General features: G+C 42.5%; 1 protein-coding gene across 1 annotated transcript in view; it reads right to left on the bottom strand.

The window, feature by feature from the left end:
- LOC128660877 (tyrosine-protein kinase Yes) overlaps nucleotides 1–8,147 on the bottom strand; it is a 259,946-nt gene extending 251,799 nt beyond the window's left edge. Inside the window, exon 1 of the mRNA XM_053714959.1 lies at nucleotides 7,910–8,147. The gene's annotated coding sequence lies outside the window, so the exon portion shown is untranslated. The remainder of the gene's footprint in view (nucleotides 1–7,909) is intronic.
- Nucleotides 8,148–13,910: the final 5,763 nt, after the last annotated feature.

Below are 13,910 nucleotides of genomic sequence, written 5' to 3'. Positions count from 1 at the left end.
CCCAGCAACCTAGGGCTAGGTGTAAATAATAAGCTTAGCACTATATTATGCAAAGCATAGTCCCAAATCACCTGATTTAACATAAACAATCCTATTATTTCTGGGTTGCACATAAACCAGGAGTAGTTGTTAACTTAAAAAGAAACTTATACTGTCCTGAAAAAGTGAATGTCGGTAGACGTCCTTTAGGCTAAGGACATAACCATAAAACACAATACCATGTGCAGGAGTTCATCAGAATGAAGCAGCTGGTGCCTTGTGCAAACCAACTAATCGCAGACCAACTAATCAATAATGAGTTGACAACTATTTTCATAAACGATTATATTGATTAGTTGTTGCAACTCTAATTGTGGCATCACCATTTCCCCAAGTCCGCTGCCTCTGAGTCACACTTGACTCAAAAATATCCTTCGTCCCCGATATCGCTTTCTACATCCTGCCACAACCATCTACGCAATATTTCCAAATTTCGCCCTTTTCTGAGCGCTGACACCACAAAGCAAATAATCCACTCCCTTATTATCTCCCGACTTGCAATAACCTACTTGCTGGCCTTCCTCTTTCACGCCTCTCCCCCTTCAATCCATCCTAAATGCCTGTGCCAGGCTGATCCACCTTTCCCGTCGATCTGTATCTGCTGCACCTCTCTTTGAGTCCCTTCATTGGCTCCCCATTCACAGCAGAATTAAATTCAAAATTCTCACCCTTACATACAAAGCTCTCACCAACGCCACTCCCCTCTACCTATCCTCTCTAATACACAAGTATACTCCAGCCCGTCCACTAAGATCCAACAATGACCTGCTCCTTGCATCCGCAACTATCACCTCTTCCCATGCTAGACTGCAGGACTTCTGTCGTGCAGCACCTACCCTCTGGAACACTCTCCCTCGTGCTGTCAGGCTTTGCCCTAATCTTTCTTCCTTTAAATGTTCCCTGAAGACTTTTCTGTTCAGGGAAGCCTACCACCCAACTCAATAAAAAATTAATTTCACTTACCTAACATTTTCCTCATCTAACTCTGTATTAACATCTTTCTCAATCTTGCAGTTCTCACCTCCTGTTTCTCAACCTCCTACTCTTTTAGATTGTAAGTTCCCACGGGAATAGGGCCCTCAATCCCACCTGTATGTGTTTGTAAATTTTGTCCTGTCTCTTACAAGTCTTGTATTGTTTTATTTTAATGAATTGTATCCATGGACAGCGCTGCAGAATATGTTGGAGCTTCATAAATAAAGAATAATAATAATAATAATAATAATAGTGAGCTTTTCAGTTCCTGTTAAATGGAAGTGCAGAACACTGTTATTATTCCACACAGCCATTGGCTGCACACGCTAGTGACCTGTTTATAACTGTCCCTAATTGGCCACAGCAGAGAAGGTAACCCCTTTCAACAACATGGCAGTTTCCATTGTTTTATAGACACTAAAACTTTACACTTATTTTGTCAATATTTAAACAGCTAATGAAACTTTAAAAAATACATCTACATGCTATTCTTAGACTAGTTTCCAGCCTGCACCTACCAGTACATAAGTGTACTCAAGTCGATTGTGGAGTACCCATTTGGCTTACCACCATTTTATAATCACATAGCATACTTATATGCACGAGGCGCCCCTCTTGTTCTTTCTATCCTATATTCTTAGGCTAATCTTTTATTTGAATGCATCATTCTATCTAGCATTTATTTAGTCTATAATGTCCCTTTAAAGGGACATAATTATGAAATAACTTTTGGGTTTCAGATAGAGCATACAATTTTCAGATTTACTTCCATTATCAAATTAGCTTCATTCCATTTGTATCCTTTGTTGAAGGAGAGCAATGCAATACTGGGGCCTAGCTGAAAACATTGGGTGAGACAGTGACAGGCAGCTACTTCACAACAGTGCATTGCTATTGAGCCTACCTATATATGCTTTTCAGCAATGGATACCAAGAGAACAAAGCAAATTAGATAAGAAGCTAATTTGAAATTGTTAAAAATTACATGTTCTTTCTAATTCATGAAAGTTTAATTTTGAATTTACTGTCTCTGTAATGCTATTGCTCCCCTGCACATCTATGTATACAGAATCAACCCATACTAAGTTTCAAGAAGCTCACTGAATAGATTGTTTGAAGTGGAATAGATCTGCACAAGGACCTAAGTGTGAGGAGTCTGAGCATTACAAATGAAATATTTTGTTTTAGTTAAATAAAACCATTTAAAATTGATATTAAGGTAATGGTTATTTTTTTTTAGTTAAATAAAACTATTTAAATTGTTATTTTTAATATTTAAATCAAATTAGGTATTAAAAAGGTAATGATTTTTCTCCTTCCCATAAAGTACAGTTAAAAAGATAATCAAATATAAATGTTTAATATTAAAAATGGAGATAGTTTACCTCCCAATAATTCCATACATTTGAATGATCTATCTACGCATATTTAATGATATATAACCAAATCAGTAATCGTCTGATATAACCGGAAAAATAATCTGAAAAACTATTATTCTAAAAATGAAAACTATGATTTAAATCTTATGGTTTTACTGACCAGTGATTTAAATTGTGATTTAAATTAAATCCACCCCGATTCAAAAGCTTACCAGCATAGAGAGAAATCACACATACAATTCTTGGGATTGCTTTTTGACCTTGTATTGTAATGAAGAAGTCTCGTCTCTGTTTCACATAAATAACATTACATATCAAAAGTTAAAATTCGTAATTTCGTAAAATATCTCGCCTGATCAGCAACGATTTGAATATCAGGCCCTTAGAAAAAACAATGGGAAATTAACATGTTATTACTGATTCCTTCTACACCCCACAGAGTGTAATTTGTTTCTGCAGGCTGTGTTTACACAGCCTGTCAATAGCCTATACTTAAGTATAGAAACTTTCATTATAGGTGGCGATACCACAGGCTAAATCAGCTATTTAAAATACCAAAATAAGGTTAAATTAGCTATTTGTAAACTATTTAAAGGGACACTAAACTCATTTTTTCATGATTCAGATAGAGGAAGCAATTTTAAGCAACTTTCTAATTTACTCTTATCAATTTTCCTTCATTCTCTTGCTATCTTTATTTAAAAAGCTGGAACCTGATGCATAGGAGCTGGACCATTTTTGGTTGAGAACCTGGGTTATGCTTGCTTATTGGTGGGTAAATGTAAGCCTCCAATAAGCAAGCGCTATCCATGGTGCTGAACCTAAAATGGGCTGGCTGCTAAGATTAACATTACTGCTTTTAAAATAAAGATAGCAAGAGAACAAAGAACAATTAATAGGAGTAAATTAGAAAGTTGCTTAAAATGTTATGCTCTATGATCTGAATCATGAAAGAAAAAAATTGGGTTCAGCGGCCCTTTAATACACTCCAGCAGGTAAAATGGATCATTGGGAAAAATGAGTAAACTCTCCTTTTAAATTGAGAAAAAAAATACTCTAAATGTGTTTAAAGGAACAGTAAAGTAAAAATCAAACTAACATGATTCAGATGGAAATTTGTTTAAAATGACATGCTCTAATGCTGATAGCACAGAATTCGTAGGGTTGAAGCACTCTGACTAACTGTAACCAACTAGGAAGTTCATGTTGGATACATGAGTCACATAGACAATTAAGTCCAACACTCCCACAATTGGTACAAGAAATATATCACACATGGGATACCTTGACCGCTAAGAAAGGAAGGATATAATTGATTACATCTCTGTTAAACCCCACCCCCTTCTTTATAACCCAGAACTCCCAGTAGATCATAATTTCCCAGGTAGCGATAGAATTAGTATCCACACAAATATACCATGCAATAGTCTTTTATGAAAATAGGGGGGTAGTAGACAGAAATGTTACCATCTTTCAAGGCTGGTATGTATATCTTTATCTTTCACTCTTTATTCATTACAATGTCAATAAATCTAATTTAATTCCGCCAATTTCAGTGGGTGTCCCAACCAAACCTCATCAACAGTGCTAAACTGGGACCTTCTAAGTAAGTTTTTAAAAGGTTTTATGCTGGATTTTTATATCAGTATCTGTGCATATTCTTCTTTATAGTAGTGTCTATTATATGCAGTTATATGAAAATTGGTGTAAAATTGGATTTTCAATTTTAATAAAGTATCCTTGGGTTTTTTTCTTATTTTATTACACTGCATTTTTTTTATATATATTCTAATTTTTTTTATCAATATTGTGTCAGCGCAGTCTGTTTCTATTGCTATTTATTCCCTTTCTTTCTAAGAAGACTAGCAGCTTTAACAACTTTAGTGTTCTTTATCTCCTTTTATTGTGGTATCGCTGCTACTTTGTGTTTTTTACCTTATAATTACAATATTTCTTTGCAGTCTTCCAGAGTCTGACGTATATTAGAACAGAACATCTTGTTTACTGCAATTGTTTTTCAATGGTCAGACTCTACCCACCACTTTCCATATCTGGAGGAGACAATCTGGACTTGAGTCTGGAGACGACAGGGCTTACCTCTGTCATTGTGTTACGCATCAAAGAAGAAAAGATACATTGTAAACTATGGAGAGTTCTATGTGGCAAGGCTTGTGAATCCCGACATGTGCTCTTTCAGTTTTCAGCAGTGGGAAATACACCATTTTCAGACTTAAAGGACCATTAACTACATTAGAATGGCATAATACACGAATGCAATAACACTTACTCTGAATTTCAAATTATCAGTAGATTTTTTTTCTGAGAAATTTCAAAATTTTCTTATACTTCCCTACCCTGTGTATCATGTGATAGCAATCAGCCAATTACAGACTCACATATGTATGCACTGTGAACTGGTGATGCAGAAAGTGTGCATATAAATAGACTGAGAACAAACTGATAATGTAAGTAAATTGGAAAGTAGTTTATAACTGCATGCTCTAATTTTGACATTAGTGTCACTTTCTTTAATATAAAATTATTAGTTATATATTAGTAAAACAACTTTGAAATATACTCTTATTGCTTATTTTGTCTCTTGTTTATATAATTTAGCTCTGAAAACTGAGAACTGATAAAAGTACACTTCTCAAGGCTAACACTGCTACACAAAGTTCCCTATTAAAAAGTTAGAAATGCAAAACAATGTACTTTTTACTAACAATATGATATGGGTAGCCTTGTTAGTTGCAGACTCAAGCCCAGATTGGTCCCTCTAAATAAGGCTAATAAGGTTAGTACAGCAATTCCAGCAAACAAGATGTTCATTTGTTTTCAAAATGTTTAGACTTGCACGACTTGTTATTCAAAAGCAAGACAACAGAAATGTCTAGTAATTGTAAAGTGTTTACTACCCTTTTCTAATTACAGGGGGGGGGGGGGGGGGGGCAAAATGAATAATGTATATTGCAAAGTTGTCTTGCTATGTATATGTTTTATATTACAATTTCAAAGTATTTACTGCCCCTTTAAAAAGACATTAAACACAAAGTTAAATGTCCCACTAAACGTTTTAGTCTCTAGTTTTACCCTAGGAATATAACTCTAATAGAACAAAGCGACCAGGAACATTAATCCCACCAGGCTTTTGTAGGGGTCTATTGCTGGCTGCTTTTAAAAAAAAGGGACACTCAATTTTAAATAATTTTCTTCCATTAACAAAAATGTGCACAGTCTTTTTATATTTACACTTTTTGAGTCACCAACTCCTACTGAGCATGTGCAAAAATTCACAGAATATACGTGTATGCATTTGTGATTGGCTGATGGCGGTCACATGATTCAGGGGCAGTGGGAATAGACATAACTTTGAAAGTTGTCAGAAAAAACCCTCTACTGATCATTTGAAGTTCAGACTAAGTGCTATTGCATTGTCTTTTTGTCATGCATTTGTTGATTATGCAAATCTGCTGTATTTTCTGGTCCTTTAAAAATATCACAAAGCTCTATAAAGTTTGCTAACAAAAGGATAGCTCTTTTGTATGCCGATTTCTCTGCAATTGTGCATACAAAAACACATTGGCTTTTATGTCCCTTTAAACTATTGTGTCTAGTCAGTACAGGAATGACTTGGAAATTCACAACAGTAAAGAAGGGAAAACAGACATTTCAGGTATTTTGTTGTGTCTGACAACATTGCTAATATTTACTAAAATAAGAACATTAGAAACATTTTCTATCCAAGACCCCAAAACGGTTTGCAAATATTTAATCAGCTTCTAATCTTCTAGCAGCGTTATTACATCCTGCACTCATCCCCTTTAAAAGGGACATGAAACAAACTGTAATTACACAACTTTTCTGTAGTTTTGTAATAAATTAACCCCTTCCCGCTGGGCTTTAGCGCCGTTAGGACGGCATGGAATTTCCTAGCCGTTTGGCTGTACGGAAGCCATAGAAGCTTCCTAAATGGGAACATGAAACTGAATGAAAAAGGATACTAAGAGAGTGAAGGAAGCAAAATTGGTAATAGAAGTAAAAAATTGTTAAGTTGTTTAAAAATCTATGCTGGGATACATGAAAAACGTTTTGGGTTTCATGTTCCTTTAAATAACTACAATCTACTATTATCAAATCTGCTTCATTCTCTTGGTACTCTTTGCACTAAGGGGAACTAACTGAGCACATTGGGCGAGCCAATGACAAAAGGCATATATGTTTAGCTACCAATAGTGCATTGCTGCTCCTGATCTGACTTGGGTAAGCTTTTCCGCAAAGATACCAAGATAAACTACATTATAGAAGTAAATTGGAAAGTTTTTTTTAAAATCACATGCTCTCTCTTAATTATGAAAGTTTGGTTTTGACTTTACTGTCCCTTTAAATGTTTACCAGGCAATGACTCCACCACAAATTGTACTTGTCAAAAGGCTCAGCTATTTACTTTAGCTTTGGATTGAAGTTATAGATTATTAAAAGCTAATGAATCAGAAGCCCAATAAGGAACAGATAACCCAATTTCAAAAACAGTGAAACTAGGAGGATTACAGGTGCATGAAAATAACTTCCTCTGGTGGCACTAAGTGTGGGGGAGGGGCAGAACTATTGGTGCTATAGATTTCAATAAAACACAATGTCCTGAGATTACTAATGGATATAATAACACATATACTTACTATACACATTTGTTTTCTAAACCCTGTAAAGAAAGAGGCCTCTGAGTCTTAAACAGTTGCTCTCAGCTATCATCAGAAAAGACAGAGCCCTCTACCCACTTGCACAGAAGGGGAGGGGGATATTATTTATGAATGAATTCCTATTTTCTCCTCTGACTATTCATGTAAAATAGGGTCAGAAGAGTACAAACAAGTGTGTGTATATATATATTACATTCATCTTTAGAGACAATTATTAAGCAACTTAAAGTTTGTATTGTATGTATAATACTATGAAAAATGTGTTTGTTTAGAAAATCAACTGTACATTAAAAACTTTATAGTCAGTAGTTTTTCTCTCTAAACCTGATAAAAACGCTCATCTAATTAAAACCAAAAATCTGGACAACAGAAATTAGCATAAAGAAAACCCAGCACCTGTAACAAAATACAAACAAACCAAGCACTGCAATGCATGAACAACCTGATCTTTCAATTAATTGTGTTTTCAGCCCAGTAATAACAAAACATGAGAAAAGGCAACAGGATCTGAAAGTTAAATCACAGCACAAAAAGTTGCCCTGGAGTTATAAGAATCATTTCTAGTTCTATTCTTATTCCAAATCCAACAATGCTTCCGTGGATCAAACCACACGCTCATGTGGCCTAGGGTAGTGCTGCTGTTTTCCTGCAGGATTGGATCAGGAAGGAAGAATAGGAAAGGGGTGGGCTGCATGGCCTAGTCTCGGGATTTCCCGAGCCCAGCAGCTGAATAATGCAGACGCTGCTTGAAGCAAAGCAACATGCTGTTGTTAGATACACATGTACTGCAAAGGTGGCTTCCTGACAAGCCGGACTCACCTGTGTCTGTGCCAAGTTCCTTGCATAAGTTACTTATTCCTGAGACACAAAGATTTAGAGAGGACACTGACCAGGGGAACCTAGATCCCCCTTCCTTCTTGCTCTCTCAAACTAAGAGAAATCCAGCAGCCATTGGGGTTGTGAGAGTTGTAGGTGCTGCAGCATTCACTCCATGTTGATCTTATAGCACCAGCACAGTGCACTTTGATCTCTTCCCTCCTCGTGCAGGAATCAGAGGCTGACACATCCAGGGGTCCAGTCCTGTGGTCTGCTGTCTCCAACCCTCACAGAACAGATGCTCACAGACCCAGGGGCGGAGAGAAGCAAACGTGACACCAGATAAATCACTTGCAGGCAGGATGAATGCCACTAGCCAGAGCAAGCAGTGGCAAGGTGCAAACTTACTGGGTGTTGCTGTAGTGAGTTAGGAGTGTTGATCCTCCTCCTGTGCATGGTTTGTCCCCAGCTCAATGGGAAGGAAAGGAGGGGCTGATGGGATGTAACTAAAGGATGTCCTGCAACATGGCTGCTTGTATAGTATTGTACAGATTTCAGTATCTCTCATGAACCAGCATTCAGATCCTGTCCCCCCTCTGTTACCGCCCCTATCCTCTTTGTTCACTTAAGGTGGATTAACATAGTTGCTCACGGATACACAACAGAAAATCCAGCAAGACACGTTTTTACAGCTGCTGCTATTTCTTATGACACCATTTCTAATTTGCAGAACACTGAATTTCTATTTAATCATTTTTTGGTAAAATCTGAGTTTATAATTCTAAATTATTTTCTTGGACATACAGCATTATAAATTGGTATGGGGATTCAAATAAGGACTGCCAATATACTGCAATGTTTATGGCTCCAGGAACAAAAAGAGGAGACATATTTTGGGGTGTTAAATCCCCACATACCTTTCCCAGTCAGTACTTTGTTATGAGCTCTGCTCACACACATCGATACATTGTTTCAAATCATATGTTTATAAATTTCATTATATATTTATACATTTGTAACTGTTTAATGTAACTCTACCCTTACACAAAGGTTTTATACATGTGCAACTGTACGCTTCAGATAGGGGCTTTATACATATGTAACTGTACGCTGTACACAAAGGTTTTATACAATTGCAACTGTACGCTTTACACAGGGGTTTTATACATGTGTAACTGTATGCTGTACACAGAGGTTTTATACATGTGTAACTGTACGCTGTACACAGGAGTTTTATACATGTGTAACTGTATGCTGTACACAGGGGGTTTATACATGTGTAACTGTATGCTGTACACAGGGGTTTTATACATGTGTAACTGTATGCTGTACACAGGGGTTTTATACATGTGTAACTGTTTGCTGTACACAGGGGTTTATACATGTGTAACTGTACGCTGTACACAGGGGTTTTATACATATGTAACTGTATGCTGTACACAGGGGTTTTATACATGTGTAACTGTATGCTGTACACAGGGGTTTTATACATGTGTAACTGTACGCTGTACACAGGGGGTTTATACATGTGTAACTGTACGCTGTACACAGGGGGTTTATACATAAGACAGTGGAGGGCAGCATAGCCCAGAACGACCATAATAATTAAGGCCCTTAGGAGTGTGCTGCTGTGAAGTTGCAACAATGTTGCATTAGTGAGGGTGGGGTTTAGCTTACCTTTAAGTAGTCAGCTCCCAAGGCCCAAACCCTCTTTTCCAGCTCATCTTCACAGCGTCAGGATCATCTGTCAGGATTCCTGTGGAAGAAGATGTCGGAATTGGATGAGCTGATGATCGAGGAGTTTGAATCAGGAGAAGATGTGGTGCAGCCTACCCCCCCTCTCCCGGTGAGTCGTCCCCCGGGGTCTAGCCTGTACCCTGAGGTTATGGTTGTCCCCCCCTCTCCCACCCCTCCTTTAATTCCCCCTCCAGTGGTAGAAGTGGGTCCCCAGGTGGCAGAGGGGGTTGTGGCAAGTGAGCAGGGCTCTATTCCCGGTCCGAGTTGTAGCGGGGGGGAGGCCTTACCTGAACCGGTCACTCTTACCGGTGAGGCGGTCTCCACGGCGGTGGCGCTGCTCCAATCCTTGGCAGCGGTGCTTTCCGGCGGGGGGCCGGCACCCCTGGGAAGTCCTCCGGCTTCGGTTCGCGCGCCGGCGGCCATGCGGGTTCCCATGGCCGCGGCTGGGCCCGTCTCTTCCAGTTTGGCCGTTTCCGGTGACGTCACTTCCGGTGACGTCACGTCCGGGAACGCCATTCCGGAATCCAGAGGCAAGCGGGTAGCATCGTCGTCTCCGCCGGGGTACAAAGGTAAGAGAGGGGTACCCCGGGGGGGGGGGCGACGCCCGCGGGGGGTGCGCAGCGAGGCTCAATTACTCAGCGCCCGCAAGGGGACACTGATTTGGCGGTCATTGAAAGGGGTAGAAGGTTGCATGAGGGATCTCATGAGCAGGCCGCAAGCCTGACCGGGGGTATGTTAGCACTCGATGGTGCTCCGATCAGGGCAAATGGTGTGCCAGAAGGGCAAGTGGTTTCTGGGGGGCAAGTAGCAAGGGCACGTTCGCCCGGAGGGGCCCAGATTGGGGAAACAGGCATTAATGAGCAGGCCGCAGGCCTGACGGGGAATATGCCTACTGCGCAACAAGTCGCAGGGCCTCAGGCCGCAATCACGCAGGCTGGGGGCAAGTGTCGGCCCGCGAATACATTGCGGCCTAGCAGACGCCGTAGTACTGCGTCACGCAGCAAACGTAGCGCCCGACAGGGTGCGCGGGCGGCGCCCGCGGGTGTGGCCCTCAGCGGGGCTCCACCAGGTGTTGTTACTAGGGCTTCAGCAAAGAAAGGCCCAGTTATCACGCCCAGTCTATGTCAGGGCACGCAGGCTGTGACTGAACAGAGTAGACAAGTGCAGTTTGCTAATGCAGTGATGAATGTGTGTATGGCTGATATGGTTGATGATGGTATTGAGGAGTGTGGCAGTGATCACAGGAGCCCCAGTCCCCTAGGGTCCCATGGTAATGTGGTTAGTGGGCCTTCGTCCCCTTCCCTGGGTACTCCTCTTTCACATTTTTCTCCGCAGATCATTATGGAACCCAGAACTGCATTACTGCCACTCCAGGCCACCCCCAGTGCCGTGGAAAGGGAGCCACAGTCTCAGGAACAGCCGTCCACTTCTTCTGGTCCTGTCCCGGTGCAACGCCTCTTGGGAGCTGGTAAGCACACTATTACTTTTGAACGTAGTGTTTTAAGTTCATCTTCGGATGATTCAGGTTCTGAAAGTGATAGATCCCTGGGGTTGGAAGCGAAAGGGCAAAAAAGAATGTATAGGATGGTGAAATGGTTAGTGGAAGAAAGGAAGGCTATGGGTCTCCCCCTCCCCCCTGGTTCATCCCGCATGGAGCCCACTGTTCCTATGTTGACACCTCCTGCGTCAACAGACTTAGTTAGCCCGGTTATGGGGAACAGGCGCAGGGCAGCTGTATATGGGGACACTGACACATGGCCTGCGTTTAGTCTCCATGAACATCTCAAATCTAAGATGGTTCGGCGCATTCAGGGTGGGAGGTACGTGCACATGTTTGAGCTTTCTGCGGAGGCTTATCGCCAGAAAGAAATGGCGGATGATGGCACGGGCCCGAAAAAATTTAAACGTCCTGATTCCTATGAGGAATGGCGCAAGTGCTTTAGGGTTTATGCATCCTGTTATATCTCTAAATTTCCCGATCAAGCTTTGAACATCCTGAAATATCAGGATTCCATTGAAACAGTGTACGAGAAGTACAGGGATGGAGCTTGGCGGGATTACGACGGTGACTTCCGTAGAAAGATGGTTGGGAACCCTCTTCTTACTTTCGGTGACGTTGATTCGCGTTTGTGGGCGCAATTGGGTCCTGAAAAACAGGCGGTGCCTGCTATAGTAGTCGGAGCATCGGGGGGCGTTAAGGCCTCGCAGCGCTCTCGACGGCGGGCCACTGGGGTGTGCTGGCGCTTCCAGGACAAATCGTGTACCAGGGGAGCGGCATGCGCATTTCGGCATGCGTGCAAAACCTGCGGTGGCGGCCACTCGGGGTCTGAGTGTACCAGAACCCAGGACGCGGGTCATTCCCAGGAGAGAACAGCAGCCGGCTCCAAACCTTTCCCTGTCGGAAAGGGCGGCCACACCTCTGAAGGTGGCCGTAATTGAGAAGTGGCTGCTGCTATACCCATTTAAGGAGGCCGCCTTGCTGCTTGGTGGCGGTCTGCGGTCCGGATTTGTTATCCCAGTCGGATCGCACATGGAGGGTTCCTTGTCATGCAGGAACCTAAAATCCGCATATCAGTTTCCCGGGGTTTTGCGGGATAAACTGAATAAAGAAATTGGGTTGGGTCGTATGGCAGGCCCATTTGAGGATATCCCCCTCCCAGGGCTGGTTGTATCACCCTTGGGGGTAGTCCCTAAAAAGGAGCCGGGTAAATTCCGGCTCATCCAACATCTGTCCTTCCCGAAGGGTCGTTCGGTGAATGACGCCATCCCCCCTGAACTTAGCTCAGTTTTTTACCAATCATTTGATGAAGCATTGGGGCTAGTTCGCAGGGCGGGGGCCGGAGCTCTGATGGCGAAGCTGGATATAGAATCCGCCTTCAGGCTCCTGCCTATCCACCCCTCCTCTTTTAGGCTTATGGGGTGCTATTTTGAGGGGCAGTACTACGTGGACAAATGCTTGCCCATGGGATGCTCAATTTCGTGTGCTTACTTCGAGGCTTTCAGCTGCTTCTTGCACTGGGCCATCGCGGAGGTGGCCGGATTCGACGGCCTGGCACACTATTTGGATGATTTTCTGCTGGTTGGGCGGACAGGATCATCTGAGTGTGCTTTCCTGATGAAAGTCACCAGGTTTCTAATGGATAGAATGGGAGTTCCTCTGGCAGAGGACAAGTCCCAGGGTCCTTGCACGTGCCTTACTTTTTTGGGCATCGAAGTTGATTCGGTGGCAGAGCAGTGCCGTCTGCCACAAGAAAAAATTCAGCGCATGTTGGAGTCAGTACGCGCTATGAGAACAGAGCTGTATAGCTCCGTAAAAGACCTTCAAATCCTATTGGGTTTGCTGAACTTTGCCGGCAGGATTATTCCTATGGGTAGAATATTCCTCCGCAGGCTCGAGAGGCAACTGTGCGGAGAAAGATCACAGACCCGGAGGTTCCGGGTGTCTGCTGAGATGGTGGAAGATCTTAAGGTCTGGGAAGAATTTCTTCTCCACTTTAACGGGATCTGTCTGTGGCGGGAGGTTGTTCCTTCTAACGCAGCGATCCAGTTGTTCACTGATGCGGCTGGGTCCCACGGGTATGGGGCTTTCTTGGCCGGGCAATGGAGCGCTGGCCCATGGCCCGCCGCGTGGATAGAAAGAGGCTTGGTCAGGAACCTATGCCTTCTTGAGCTGTTTCCCATACTGGTCGCTCTTGACATTTGGGGCGATCAGCTTCGCGACCGTGAGGTGGTTTTCTGGACAGATAACATGAGCGTTGTTTATGCTGTTAACAGACTTTCATCTAGTTCCCCTCCGGTTGTGCGGTATTTGAGACTGTTGGTGCTGAGGTGTCTGCACCTGAATATTGTGTTCCGTGCTAGGCATGTTCCGGGCGTCCAGAATAGGATTGCTGATGCGCTCTCCCGTTTTCAATGGGAAGCATTTTATGCACTGGTGCCCGATGCGGACACTAACGGATTGTCCTGTCCCACTTACTTATGGCAGGTGGTGCTGGATGGGGACCCTTGATTGCGATGGTGCGGGCTTCCCTCGCTCCGTCTACCTGGGCTACTTATGTGAAATACTGGACGGAATGGATCGCTTTTTGTGACTTCAGGTGCCGTCCCTCCTGTGACGGGGACCAGTGGGGCTTACTAGAATGGATTACCGAACTTAAAGGTAATGGTGTTTTGAAGACTGCGGTGGGTTCACGCCTGGCGGCAGTGTCCTTTTTCTGCAAGTTGTATGGGCTTGTTGACGCCTCGAAGACCTTCCTGGTTAGGCAGG

Source organism: Bombina bombina, chromosome 5, assembly GCF_027579735.1.
Source record: "Bombina bombina isolate aBomBom1 chromosome 5, aBomBom1.pri, whole genome shotgun sequence".
Lineage (NCBI taxonomy): Eukaryota > Metazoa > Chordata > Amphibia > Anura > Bombinatoridae > Bombina > Bombina bombina.
Note: the sequence above shows the minus strand (reverse complement) of the source record. Positions and strands in the feature narration are given on the sequence as shown.